General features: G+C 51.0%; 1 long non-coding RNA gene across 1 annotated transcript in view; it reads right to left on the reverse strand.

Annotated features, from left to right (window-relative positions):
• Window positions 1-13,101: 13,101 nt before the first annotated feature.
• LOC307190795 overlaps window positions 13,102-13,886 on the reverse strand; it is a 119,625-nt gene continuing 118,840 nt past the window's right edge. Inside the window, exon 3 of the long non-coding RNA XR_013829542.1 lies at window positions 13,102-13,679. This is a non-coding gene — a long non-coding RNA (uncharacterized lncRNA). The remainder of the gene's footprint in view (window positions 13,680-13,886) is intronic.

The raw sequence follows: 13,886 nt of genomic DNA on the forward strand, positions 1-13,886 counted from the left end.
TCTGTGCCTCAGTCTTCAACGGCACAACTGGGATACCAAGAATATCTGTCACATACGGCTGGTGTGAGGGTTAAATCAGCTATGTAAAGCGCTTACATAGAAAGCCTCGTATAGTAAGCATGATATAAATAGATGCTGGGGTTTTTCCCCCTTTTTAAGGTGAGAACATTTAAGATCTACTCTCTTAGCAACTTTCAAGTATACAATACAGTGTGTTTAACTATCGTCGCCGTGCTGTGCATTACATCTGCTGAATTCATTAATCTTTTAGCTGGAAGTTTGTATCCTTGACCAACATCTCCTCATTTCCTCGACCCGCCAGCACCAATCTGATCTCTACTTCATGAGTTCAGCTCCACTAGATTCCCCAAATAACTGAGATCATACAGTATTTGTCTTTCTGTCTGATTTATTTCACTTAGCATAATGCTTTCAAGGTTCCTCCATGCTGTTGCAATGGTGAGATTTCCTTCTTTTTTATGGTTGAACATAAATATCTGCTATTACTATATGTGTGTACTCATTAGGGTTTTTTTTTAAAAATTAATTAATTTATTTATTTTTGGCTACATTGGGTCTTCGTTGCTGCGTGCAGTCTTTCTCCAGTTGCGGCGAGCAGGGGCTACTCTTCGTTGTGGTGTGTGGGCTTCTCTTGTTGTGGAGCACTGGCTCTAGGCACGCGGGCTTCAGTAGTTGTGGCATGCGGGCTCAGTAGTTGTGGCTTGCAGGCTCTAGAGCACAGGCTCAGTAGTTGTGGCGCACGGGCTTAGTTGCTCTGCAGCATGTGGGATCTTCCCGGACCAGGGCTCAAACCCGTGTCCCCTGCATTGGCAGGCGGATTCTTAACACTGTGCCACCAGGGAAGTCCCTCGTTAGGTTTTCACAGTGTCTAGACTTGCAGCAAGGATGGACAGGGGTTTCTTCCGCCCCTGAATTTAATGCTAAATGTGGCAGTAATAGCATCCACTAGTGTAGCTCTTACCGCATTCCAGGCACTGCTCTTAATGCTTTATACATTTACTCAATCTCATAGCAACCCTCTGAGGTTGGTGCTTGCTATGCACTGAATTGTGTCCCCACAAATTCATATGTTGAAGTTGTGACTCAGTGTGACTGTATTTGGAGATATGGCCTTTAGGGAGGTGAATAAGGTTAAATGAGGTCATATGGGTGGGCCTCTCATCCAATAGGATTGGTGTCTCTATAAGAAGAGGTAGAGCACGAGATCTCTCTCTCTCTCTCTCTCTCTCTCCCGCCGTGTGCACACACAGAGCAAAGGCCATGTGAGGACACAGTGAGAAGGTGGTTGTCTGCAAACCAGGAAGAGAGGCCTCACCAGAAATCAAATTCACTGGCACCTTGATCTTGGACGCCTTGACTCTAGAACTGTGAGAAGATAAATGTCTGCTGTTTAAGCCCCTAGCGTGTGCTATTTTGTTAGGGCAGCTCTAGCTGACTAAGAAGGTGTAATATCATTCTTAATCCTATTTGACACATGAACAGTGAGGCACGGTGAACTTAAGGCACTTGTCCCAAGGTCACACCTGGGGGAGTGGCAGAGCTGGGATATGAACCAGGTGTTGGCTACTGAGTCCACACTCAACCACTACTTGAAACTGCCTCCAAGTTCAAGGGCATGCGCTGGGCATCCCAGAGGTAAGTGGCCAGGCCTGAGCAGCGGACAGTCTACATCAAGGAGAATGGATGGAGGAACTTGGCACATCTCAGTCAAGACGCTTAGGCTGCTTCCAAGACCTGCCTGCTATGCTCAGCATCCTGTAGGCTGGTGGTGGGAAGACGGACTGACCACATCCTGTGTGGCTGCAAGCGATTGTGGCTACTGGGAGGCCATCTTCAGCCTGGCCTAGAGCCAGAGCAACTCCGCAATGGAAAAGGTTCCCAGGTCAGGTGGTAAGCTCCCCGGCCCTGAAGGTATTCAAGTACTGTTGTTGGACCACCACTTACTGGTGATGTTTGGGAAAGAATGAACAGCAAGAGTAGATATTTTCAACAGTTCTCCCCAGCCTCAAGCAGCTGTGAAATATTAGAAGGGCTGGCAGTTAAAACAGTCCCTGGAAAAAACTCTTCCTGCCCAGCTCTGCCTGTTAATTCCTGCTCATTTTTCAAGTCCTAGCTCAGACATCACCTCCTCCAAGAAGTCTTCCTTAACTCTCTCTCCCACCTCCCCATGTCCAGGTTGGTGGTCTGTGTGAGTCTTACTGGCAAAACTAGAAACAATGGGTGGCAGTTACAGGGAGAGAGTTCACCCTGATACAAAGATAAGTATCTCATATCTCTCTGAAATCTGAGAGGCCCAAGGTTTAAATCCTGGTTTCCCTTACTTCCTACCTTTGGGTGAGTGCCTCTACCCCTCTGAGGTGCAATTTCCTCAGCTGTAAAATGATTTCCTCTCAGAGGATGGAACCAAAGATCAAAAGACATCAACAAGCTTGGCACTTAGCATATGATCAAGATATGCAAGTTTCCTTCAGTCTCTGGGGGAGTAGTGAGCTGCCCGACACTGGGTATATTCAAGCAGATGTCAGAGAGTCATAGTGTGGGATTGGGTACAGAGGATTTCTTTCTTGCACTGAAGTAAAAACTGCACTCAGTGTCCTTATGAGTTCTTCCAATTCTAAAAAAGCACACTTGCAACTTGGCCTTGGCTGGCTATGGGACGATGGGCACATCACTGAGTGGACGTAGTCTCCGCCCACCTTCACCAGGCTATAAAAACAGGAGTCCACACATGGTGCATGGTTCCCTTTATATGAAATGTCCAGAAAAAGCAAAATTTCTAGAGACCAAGAAGAGTAGATTAGTTGTTGCCTGGGGCAGGGAGTGGGAATGGGAACTGATAGCAAATAGGAACCAGGTTTCTTTTGGGGGTGATGGGAATAGTCTAAAGCTAGATTGTAGTGATGGTCGCACAACTTTGAAAATTTACTACAAATCATTGAACCATACCCTTAAAGTTAGAGAATTTTATGGCGCATAAATTTTGCCTCTCTAAAGCTGTTAAGAACAAAAACAAAACACACGCCAATAAAGCAGGATTCCAGAGGAACCAATGGCGTGGTTGAGGGTGATGCCCACACCGCAGTAGTAGGTTGAGGTCAGAGGTCATGAGGCCTGAGGTCACCTCCAGTCTCCTCCACCTGAGGCTTCACATTGGCACTTCCTCGTTAGCTTTTGCTCTGTAAGATGTGAGGAAATGGAACAGACCCACCAGCCGACCTCATTAAAAGCTGCAGTGAACCCCAGGCGATGTGAGGAGGTGGGATTCTGCAGAAGCCTGAGGGGCCGAGGGAGGGAGCATGAGGGAGGAGGCCTGCAGAAGACTGGCCTCCTGGAAGCCTTTGGTGACCAGCACTGGGTGGCAGCTCAGGGCACCTCGTGGTTCGGGGTCTCTAAGTTAAGATAAAAGCCAAGGACTTGGCCTGACCTTGTTTGTAAGGCACCGGTGGGTCCACTTGAGAGAGGAGGGGATGCAGCCAATCATCTGCTGAGCGCCTACTACGAGCCAGGGAGGGGTGGACATTCACCCTGGTGATGTGACTGGCCATGGGGCCGGGAGACCAGCAGAGAAACCCTGTCTGGGCACCAGGCCTATGCACTGTGGAAAGATCTGACTTGCTCATGGTGGTAAAGCTATCTGGTTTAAACTTCTTTGTAAATGAGAGGTGGGCATTTATCAAACCCATTTAACATGAAAGGAAACCAGAGCTCTGGAAGCTACGTCACTTGCCTGAGGCCACACAGGAAGTAGCAGAAGTAAGACTTGAACCCAGGGCCTATGTAAAGGAGGAGAAAAACAGAGTGATCGGAATGAATGTTGATCTCTTGCTTAGTAGTGAGCTCCCCATTGCTAGAGGTATGTAAGCAGAGGCTTAATGAATACTCTCAAGAAGTCCAAACAGATGACCTTGAAAGCCCTCCCAAGTCCAGTTAGTTTGTGAGGCCACACATCCTTGCCGGTCATTTTCCTCGAGAGTCAAATCTGGACTGAGGGGAAAGTAGAAAAGCCTGAGCCATTTCCGAGCCCCGGAGGGAGGGGACCCAGTGGGCAGGGCCTGGCTGGCACCTCCTCCGCTGGAACCACAGCTCCTCTGAGCGCTTGCCACACACCACCACGGATTGCTGCTTGGGGCTGATGTGATACTTGAATACACACAGGCCAGGCCATGGCAAGCATCGCTGGGCTCCAGGCAACTGCACTTCAGCCTGAACTAGCCCTGGGATTGGGGCACAGGAAGCAGGAGCTGCCACCCCAGAGCTGCTGCTCAGCTGGGCGAATGGGACCCTGTCTGGCCCTCTAGCCAGCGGCCTATTTCACACCTGCCCCACCTCTGCCCCGCGGGGGGACCCCACTCTCCCTCTCCCTGGTTCTGGCCTCCCCGAGGACTCAGCATCCTCTCCGCTCTGATTCACCACAGGATGAGCTCATCAGAGGCCCCTTCCCAAACAAGAGCCCCAGGCCTGCGAGAGGCCCCAGCTCCCTTTCTTGTTCCTGCCTGGCCCTGGGAAGACTGAGAGAGGCTGGGGCCTCTGAGGCGGGGGCTGGTCTGGGGGCTTCCCCTGTCCCCTCCTCTCCAGGGGGCTCCCCAAGCCAGCCCTGAGGTGGGGAGGCCAGGGGCCCTCCTGACCCCCATTGTCATCCACCTTAGGGCCCCTCCCGGCCCCTCCCAGCCTTCATCCTGCTCCACCCTCAGAAGGAATCTCGGTTTGCTCTTACCTATGTTGGTGCCTCCACTTCAGACCTAGATCCCAGACATGCAGGGGGCACCTTAGCCTCCTCTACCCCAGAAACAGTAACTGGAGTCTCTGGGGGTGGAAGGCATGAACGCAGAGACTCAATGCAGTACAAGACAGTTACAGCCTCCTTTCAAGGTCCTAATGTTCTGGCAACAGGGCAGGACTCCTCCATGACTCAGGGTATTCCAGGGTCTTCTCTCCATCCACTGCAGGCTCAGCCCTGCCCTCCAGAAGACAGCCTGTCACTTGCTGTGGTCCAGGGGCCCCACACAACCGTCCATCCTCCCCACTCTCTTTCCTCTGCAGAAACCCTTCCGTGGCTCTGCAGCGCTCCTGGGGAAAAGCCCAAACTCAGAGCACAAGAAGCCTATTGATGATGCCCTCCCTCCCCCCACGCCCTCTTCTCACTCCGCTCCAGCAGCACCACTTGTAGCTCCCTGAACACTTTGGCTCTACCACGCCCCAGGGACTTTGCACGGGCTGATCCTTCTGCCAGGAATCCACTCCCCTCCCCCAAGTTACACACAGATTTCTTTGTCCACCTTTAAGTCATTCATAATCCGAGGCTTCCGCGGCACCTCCCCCTTCCAGCGTGGGTTCCTTCACTCCTTCTACGTGTGGCTGCATTGCGGTGTTAGACCCCAGCCACCTGCCTGTTGTTCTCAAACTTGAGCTTGCATCAGAATCCTCTGGAAGGCAGCAGAGGACACAGGCAGGGAAGCGCAGGCTGTCAGAAGGTGGCTAGGGACGAGCAGTTGTCTCACCAGGAACACGGAAGCTTGGGCTGGACTGAGCCCTGGGGCACCGTGACAGAAGAGAGGGCCTGGGCACATGGCCAGACATGGTGTCTACGAGCCTCTCACTCCAAGCTTAGCCTGAATGTGGCACCTCAGGCCACCGCCCCAGGCCTCCAGGACACAGAACACTGGAGACCCTCAAGGCTCAGAGCAAACCGGAGCCAAGGACACACAGGCTGCCATGGCTCCAATAGGACCACTGTCCCCTCCTGACTGTGTACCTGTCTTCTGCTCTTTAAGGAGAAAAGTTCCAGACTTGGGAAGCTCCACATGCAAAGAGAATGTTGCTGGGGAAGTGGAGGGAAAGAGCTGGAAGATGGCAGAGGGTGGGTTGGGGGACATTTGCTTTTAAATTTAAATCCTTTCTGATTATTGAAATTTTTAAGGAGCACATTACTTCTGTAATAACAACTTTCAAAAATAATTTTTGTCTTAAAAATGCAAAGCAGTCTGCAAAAATCTGTTTGGAAGAGAGAAGTTTATGGCCCATTAGCTTAAGGGGTCATTAACTACATCATCATCATCTTTTCTTGAGCATTTACCATGTTCCCAGAGCGCTGCTCCACGGTTTAACACCCATTATCTAATCTAATGCTCATCACAGCCCTATGGGTTGGAAGCTATTAGTGCCATCATTTTCTAGATGAGAAAACAGAATTTGATCGAGACTAAATAACGTGCCCAAGGTCACCCAGCCTTGGAGCGGGGGTCTGATCTCTCGTGAGTCTGACAGCTGGCAAGGTCTCGTCCTTAGATCAGGACACACGCTATGCTGCCTCCTGAAACTGAAACGGAGAAACTGACAGGCCCCAAAGCCATTTGTTTCGCATCTACTCCACTGCTTGAGAACCGCTGGTTTCGCACAGGAGTCCAAATCAAATTGTCACAGAAAAACAAACCCAGGGCCTGGCGTCACCAACCACCTTGGAAATTTGGACCAAGGCTAGGAAAGAGTGTATGACTGTGAATCCACTGTAATCCGCCCACCTGTCTAACCCTTCACCAATCCCTGACTACAGACCCTGGCATGCTCAGCTCTGTGCTGGACGCTGGAAGACCAGAGCGGGGGAGATGCCCTTGGCCACCAGGAAAGGACCAGGTGAGCACAAGGCAGATTGGACCCCTCGGCACCTTCCAATCTGCCAGCTTTGCATCCTCCAGAAAGACCCCCAAACCCTTTGCAATTCCGGATCCAAACAAACATTACAGGCGGTGAGAATAAAACACAGCCCTGCAGTCCATGCTCGCTGGTGGGCTTCCTCTCTCGAATGCCTTCGTTTGCGTAAGGTCCTGGTCTTGGCAGTCCAGTCCATCTCGCTGGTCCAGGGACAATGCGAGACCTGCTAAATATGGTGGGATCTCTGGCATTTCATCCCTTAGCCCCAAGACGGAAAGGAAGGGGTTATACAAAGGCCCAGGAGCGATGGGAGGCAGGGTGGGACTTCTCCCCAGGGCTCCAGTCTGCAGATTTCAGTGCACTCCTGCTGGCCCTGAGCTCCTTTGGCCAACGGTGTCCACGGCGCCAGCCAGAAGGCGGACTGCTCCAAGCGCAGGCAGCTTGGGTGCCCCATTCAACAGGATCCCACGTGCATTTCAGAGGTCCCGGCACATGGCAAGTGCTCAATAAACGTTTGATGAATGAATGAAGAAATGTGGTTTTGAGGAAGGCAGCTCTGCCCCCATTTGGAGATGGGAGGGGTGTGACTCTCTGCCCCACCACCAAATTTTGGGGGACATGGACTTAGGCTGCCTTGCAGGCACCTATACAAAGACTCTATTGAGGACTCCTCCCACAGAGTTATGAAAATGAAAATATAAATAATAATAACACCAATAGCATCAGTGCTATCACAAGGTACTGACCCTCTGGGCAGGCGTGCTGTCAAGCACGTTATCTCACTTAGTTATTTCATTTAATCTTCACGTAAGTCCTGTGAGACACAGAGTACTATTACCCCCAACTTACAGATGAGAAAACTGAGGCTCAGAGGGCCAAGGCCGAAGTACTAGCAGAGTTGGGATCGGCACCCAGGTCTAACTTGGAATAAAAGTTTAAAGCTGGAAGGGGCCTCACCCCTCATTTTACAAAGGAAAAACTACAGCTCAGGGAGGCTGAGGTCACCAGTAACACAGCTGGGACAAGAATTCGAGTGCCCCTACTTCCAGCCCAGGGTCTGCCACTAGGCCTCCTGCTTGCAACACTGTAAATGAAAACGATTTCTAAGTTCTGTAAAGAACCTCGAGATGGGAGGATTAATTATTCTCGGTCCCTGTGCAGCACTGTCTTTTCTAAAGGGCCCCTCCAAAACTCCCTCTCCTGGGCTTAAAGGGAAAACAGAAGAGCCACTCAGCTCCAAACCTAGCCTGTGATTTAAGGCAGCCTTGAAGATGGCCACAGGCCTGTGTGGCCAAGCCTGGAGGACTGCATGGAAGAGGCTGACTGCCTTCATCTCACTTCCTGCCCGGCACAGTCTTCCAAGCTCCAGGGCTCCCATCTCCAGGCCTTTGCTCTCACTGTTTCTTCCTCCTGGGATGCCCTCCCCCAGCATCCTCGCCTGTCCCATGTCCTACTCACTTTTCAAAGCCCAGCTCAAATACACTGCTTTCCCTGATTTCCCACCACTGTCACCACCCCAAAGTGACCTCTTGATCTGGTCTTGGAACCTCCAAGCCTTCCTTTATATTTCTGCTCTGAACCCTCCCATTCTCTACCTTGAATGACAGGATTTACTTTCATGTCTGTCTCCCTTATAACAGGCTGGCTCCTTGAGGGGCTCTCAGCGGTGGTCTCGGAGGAGCTGCTGAATGAACGGAGAGGGGCTGGGAGTGGAGAGGTTGGCCTATTCTTTTTGTTGACTCGTGCACACCCCTGACTGGGTTTGCATACAGATCTCAACCTGTGGCCTTCCCTCCCTCTCCAGGACCCATCACCAGCTGCATCTTAAACTCTAAGTCCTAGAGGGTGAGGACCAAATCATTCTAGTATCTCTGTAGCATCAGTCATAAGTGGGGGCTTTAAAAAATGGTGTGGAAAATAATTAAGTGGTGAACATCCAGCAAGTCCGGCTATGGTTTGGCATTGGATGAGGGGTGGGGGGCAAGACACCCAGAGGAAGGGTCCTGCCCTCAGTGGATCTCAGAGGAGACAGCAGGGATCCCAGAGGGCAGCGACCATTCGGCTTTGCCCACTCCCAATCCCCAGCAAATAAACAGTGCCTGGCACACAGTACAAGCTCAATAGCCAACGGCTGAAGACATAAATTAATACGTATTGACCCAAGAGCAGTGAGCCTCCCATATAAGGCAGGGTGGTGCTGAACGCTGAGTTGGTCTACATGCTGAGTCAGAGCTGCAGAATTCGCAGGCTAGAGAGACGGGGAGAGAGAGAGAGAGAGACATGGGTGCAGGGCCAGGAGGTTTGTGGTTGACCGAAATCAACAAAGGACAGATCTTAAAAAGCGCTTGGCCACAGTTGCCTGGGAGGCAGCATCATACACTGCGGTTTTCCATTTTTTTCCTGCAAAGTAATCTTTTTTCAAATGAAATCATACACCGTACCCTAAATGCATAACAGAGCTTTCCCGGTGGATGTCAGCTGGGGCTATGAGGCTGGCCTGCAAACCAGCGGACTCTTGGGGCCGCTCCTGCTTGACCAGTGACGGCCTCCTCTCCTTCCCCTTCCCTCGGAGAGGCCCCAGGAAGGCGGTGGCTGAGGGCAGGCTTGGTCTTCAGGGAGGCCATTTAGGGCAAATAAGTGCTAAAGTGGCTCAAGGAACTTTCCCCAGCGATGAGGGAGTGGGGGTGAGGGTGGGGTGTAAAGAAAGCAAAAGGCCCTCCCAGCAAGTGAAGGACAACCCAAAGCGGCCAGATAAGCAGTGACTGAAATAGTGGCGTGGCCACTAGGGAACACGAGGACTCACTATGGGAAGGACTTCCTGGGGCAATGCTTTTGGAAAGTGAAGCATCGTCTGCAGATACATCGTGTGTGTGTGTGTGTGTGTGTGTGTGTGTGTGTGTGTGTAAATCAGGCTTTCAGATACCAGATCCACTGAAACCGAGGTGCAAGCCACAGGAAGGACCCATTCAGGACAAATCAGCCCCCTTACCCCCTGCCATGGCTCCGATATGGAGCAGCTGTTGTTTTGTCTGCTCAACATTCCTTCCTCCTTCTTCTGAAAATAGCACCTGGTTTTCCCTTTGGGGTACCAGCCCTCTGACACTTTCAGGCTGAATCCTCCCACCCATACACACAGCCCCAAACACAGACCCCTCAACGCTGACCAAGTCTGGTCAATCAGCATAGTCTCTCCTTCTGGTTTCAATGACTGGTCAGAGATGGTCATGTGACCCAAGGCCAGCAAATAAGCTTCAACTCTGGGACTTTTGTAGGAACTCCTGGGAAAAAGCAGCTCTCCTTTCACTGGATTTGCAATGAGCAGGATGTCAGTCTGGAGCTGCTGGCCACTGCCCCACTGCCGCGTGGGGAGTGCTTACTGGGGACTGAAACCCACGAGGACAGAAGCAGAGGGCACAGACCTGGGCATTATCTGAACCTTGGACACCAATAAACAGGCCCCCAGTTGCCACTATATTGGAAACCAATAAAAAAACGAATAAATTGCCTGTCTTCTTGCTTAATCAGGTTTGAGTTGAGTGCTGGCTTCCAAACAATGCAGCATCTGACCTCAGTTCAGCCTTTGGCTGGCCTCTCATAACCCCATCGCACCCCACCACCCTCACCCTGTCTCCCCCTGCAGCCAACCTTCACATCTGGCCCGTCATTGGTTCCTCTGACCTGGGCAGCAGCTCTAGCCTTCCCCTCAGACCCAAGGACTGGGCACAGGCCAGCAGCCTATACCCTAGCCTTCCCAGCCGTCTGGCCCAGCCTAGGGCTCTGTTTTGGCTGACCTAGTGAGACCCCTCCAATCTGGGCGCAAATTCACTCACTCTGCCCCCACCCCTCCTTGTCCTGCTCACTGAACTTCAGTTCTGCTTGGAGAAACAGACACTACATAGTGAACAGGGGCCTGGAATCCAGTCACTCCTGAGCTTGCAGTGGGAAGAGTTACCCCATGGCTTTGGCCCATGGCCTCAGAGAGACCTGCTATGGGCAGAGGCTGTGGGGTGTGACTGGGCTCAGTTGTCAAGCAGGTGGGGAAAGTTCCTGGATCTCTTACCTGCTGTATCACCTTGGGCAAGCTGCCCTCTCTAAGTCTCAGGATCCTCAACTTTTTTTTTTTTTTTTGCGGTACGCGGGCCTCTCACTGTTGTGGCCTCTCCCGTTGCGGAGCACAGGCTCCGGACGCGCAGGCTCAGCGGCCATGGCTCACGGGCCCAGCCGCTCCGCGGCATGTGGGATCTTCCCGGACTGGGGCACGAACCTGTGTCCCCTGCATAGGCAGGTGGACTCTCAACCACTGTGACACCAGGGAAGCCCCCTAGATGATTCTTAAGCAGAACAAAGTTTAAGACCTGCTAACAAAAGCCAAGAGGCAGCTGTCTCCCTGCCCAGGTCCACAGGACCCTGGCTGAGGTTAACATGGAGGATGGAAGTAAAAGGTGGAGTGACAGCCTGAGCCTGTAATGCCTGGGAACCACGAGGCTGTCTTCCATCAGGATTGGAATCAGCCACATTCTCTCCACAGCACAGTTTTGCTTTGTTTTTTGGGTTTGTGTGTGTGTGTGTGTGTGTGTGTGTGTGTGTGTGTGTGTGTTGTTTTTGGAATTTTTTTTATTTGTTTTGGGTTTTGGGGAGCTGCACCAAGTGGCTTGTGGGATCTTACTTCCCTGACCAGGGACCAAACCTGGACCCTCAGCAGTGAAAGTGCAGAGTTCTAACCACTGGACCACAAGGGAATTCCCCATAGCACAGATTTAAGGTCACAATAGAGAACGTGCCTGATTGCAGTGATCCAGGAATGCAGTACCAGTGCCTGCTGGGCAGAGTCTGAGCTTGGTCCTGGCTCTGATACCTGCTAACTGTGTGGTCCTGGGCAAGTCACTTCCCCTTGCTGGACCTCCCTTCCCAGTTTGTCAAATGAGGACGCTGGACTACGCTAGTCATTGTCAAAGGGTTTTTAAGCAGTTTGGCCATTTGTATATCTTTTTGTTTGTTTGTTTGTTTTTGCGGTACACGGGCCTCTCACTGCTGTGGCCTCTCCCATTGCGGAGCACAGGCTCCGGACACACAGGCTTAGCGGCCATGGCTCACGGGCCCAGTCGCTCCGCGGCATGTGGGATCTTCCCGGACCGGGGCACGAACCCGTGTCCCTTGCATCGGCAGGCGGACTCTCAACCACTGCGCCACCAGGGAAGCCCAGGATCCTCAACTTTAAAGTGGGGATCATATCACTACATACCTGACAGAAGGACAAAAATCTACAAAACTTACAGCACCAGCTGGTGGTGAGGAGATGGCACAAAAGGAATTCTCACTTGTTGCTGGTGCGGATGCAAAATGGTGCAGCCACTTTGGAAGACAGCTTGGCAGTTCCTTAAACAGCTAAATATACCCTCACCATACAATTCAGCAATCATGCTCCTAAATATTTACCCAACTGATTGAAAACCTATGTCCACACAAAAACCTGCACATAAATGTTTATAGCAGTTTTATTCATAATCACCCAAAACTGGAAATAACCAAGATTTCCTTCAATAGATGAATGGACAAAAAAACTGTGAGACATCCAATGGGACATTATTTAGCAATAAAAAGGAATGAGCTTTCAAGCCATGAAAAGACCTGGAGGAACTTTAAATACATATTACTAAGTGAAAGAAGCCAGTCTGAAAAGGCTACCTACTGTACGATTCCAATTATATGACATTCTGGAAAAGGCAAAAAAAAAGGAGGCAGTACAAAGATCACTGGTGACTGGGGGTGAGGAAGAAGGGAGGGAGGATGAAAAACGTGTGGCGGTATCATCTTATCTGACAAGGCAGAGTGTGGCCCAGTATCCACTGCCCCTCCTTTCTTCATAAGAGAATTACAATTGGGCAGATGGTCCCCCAGAATAAAGACTCTATCTCCCAGCCTCCCTTGCAGCTAGGCATGCCACATGACTACATTCTGGCCAATGGGACCTGACAGGAAGTGCTGTATGCACCCTCTTAAAGGAAGGAGCACCCTGTCCTTTTCTGATTTCCCCCTTCTTGCTGACCAGAATGGAGAGACTGGCATGGGCCATCGTGGGTCATGTAGACAAGCGATGGTTAGAGCCTCCGGACAAAAGGAACTTAGTCCCCTAATGTTTTGGTATCAAAGAATCCCCTTAGCTCAGAATTTTCCTTAGAGAAAAATCAACCTGTCTCATTTTTATTTTGCATTTTTGTTCACATGCAACCAAATGCTTATCCTAACAAATGCAAGGCCTTTCAAGGACTGTCCTGAGGATTCTGCATAATGTAGGTAAAACAGCTTCACTCACTCATTCATTCATTCAGCAAATAATAACCAGTTCACTCTGCTGGGATCTGGGGGTGCAACTAAGAACAAAACAGACAAACTCCTGTCCTCTGGAGTCCACACTCTGGTGCAGGAGGCAGCCTATCAACGTGAGGATGAATTAACTACGGATTGGCATGAGTACAGGAATACTATTAGTAACAGCTAATGCTCACTGCACCCTGAGCTTACTACGTGTCCTGTTCTAAGCGCTCATCATATATTACCTCATTTTATCTTCACCACAAACCCAAGAGGTGGGTGCTGTTGCTTCCTTGTTTGACCGGGGTGGAAGCAGCGTCACGAAAGGTTGAGAAACCTGCCCAAGGTCACACAGCTAGTAACTGGAGGTTCAGGATTTGAACCCAGGTCTGTTGGACTTTAAAGCCTTAACCACTGGGTTCTCCTGCTAATGAAGGAAATAAAACAGGACAGGGCGATAAAGAATGATAGGGCGTCCTCTGATGGCTGCTATCAGCAACAACAAAAACAGCAAAAGCAGCATAAAACCCCGTGCTGAACACCTGAGCTCCCTTACCTGGGTAGCCTGCGTTGAGAAGTCTGGAAAAAGGTTGTGCCCACGTTTTTAGAAGTTCAAATTCAAAGGGTTCACGTAGCTTGGATGATGGGGTCGGAAGGTCTGGTCCCTGCAAGCTCGGGGCTGTCCAGGAGATGCCCACCTGTCAAGACAAGCAGAATCAGCTGTGACTGCCTCGTGGGGGGGACGCCATCGCTCACACTGCCCGAGGTCTCATCTTTTTTTTTGAAATGTGCTCCGGGCCCTGAGGAGAGAGTGTGAAGGGGCAGCCGGAAGGAGCCTGGGCTTGGGCATCAGGACTGGGGAGGCATCATCTAGGTCCCAGCTGAACTTGCCTGCAAAAAATTCC

This window comes from Stenella coeruleoalba (genome assembly GCF_951394435.1).
Source record: "Stenella coeruleoalba genome assembly, chromosome: 8".
Taxonomy (NCBI): domain Eukaryota; kingdom Metazoa; phylum Chordata; class Mammalia; order Artiodactyla; family Delphinidae; genus Stenella; species Stenella coeruleoalba.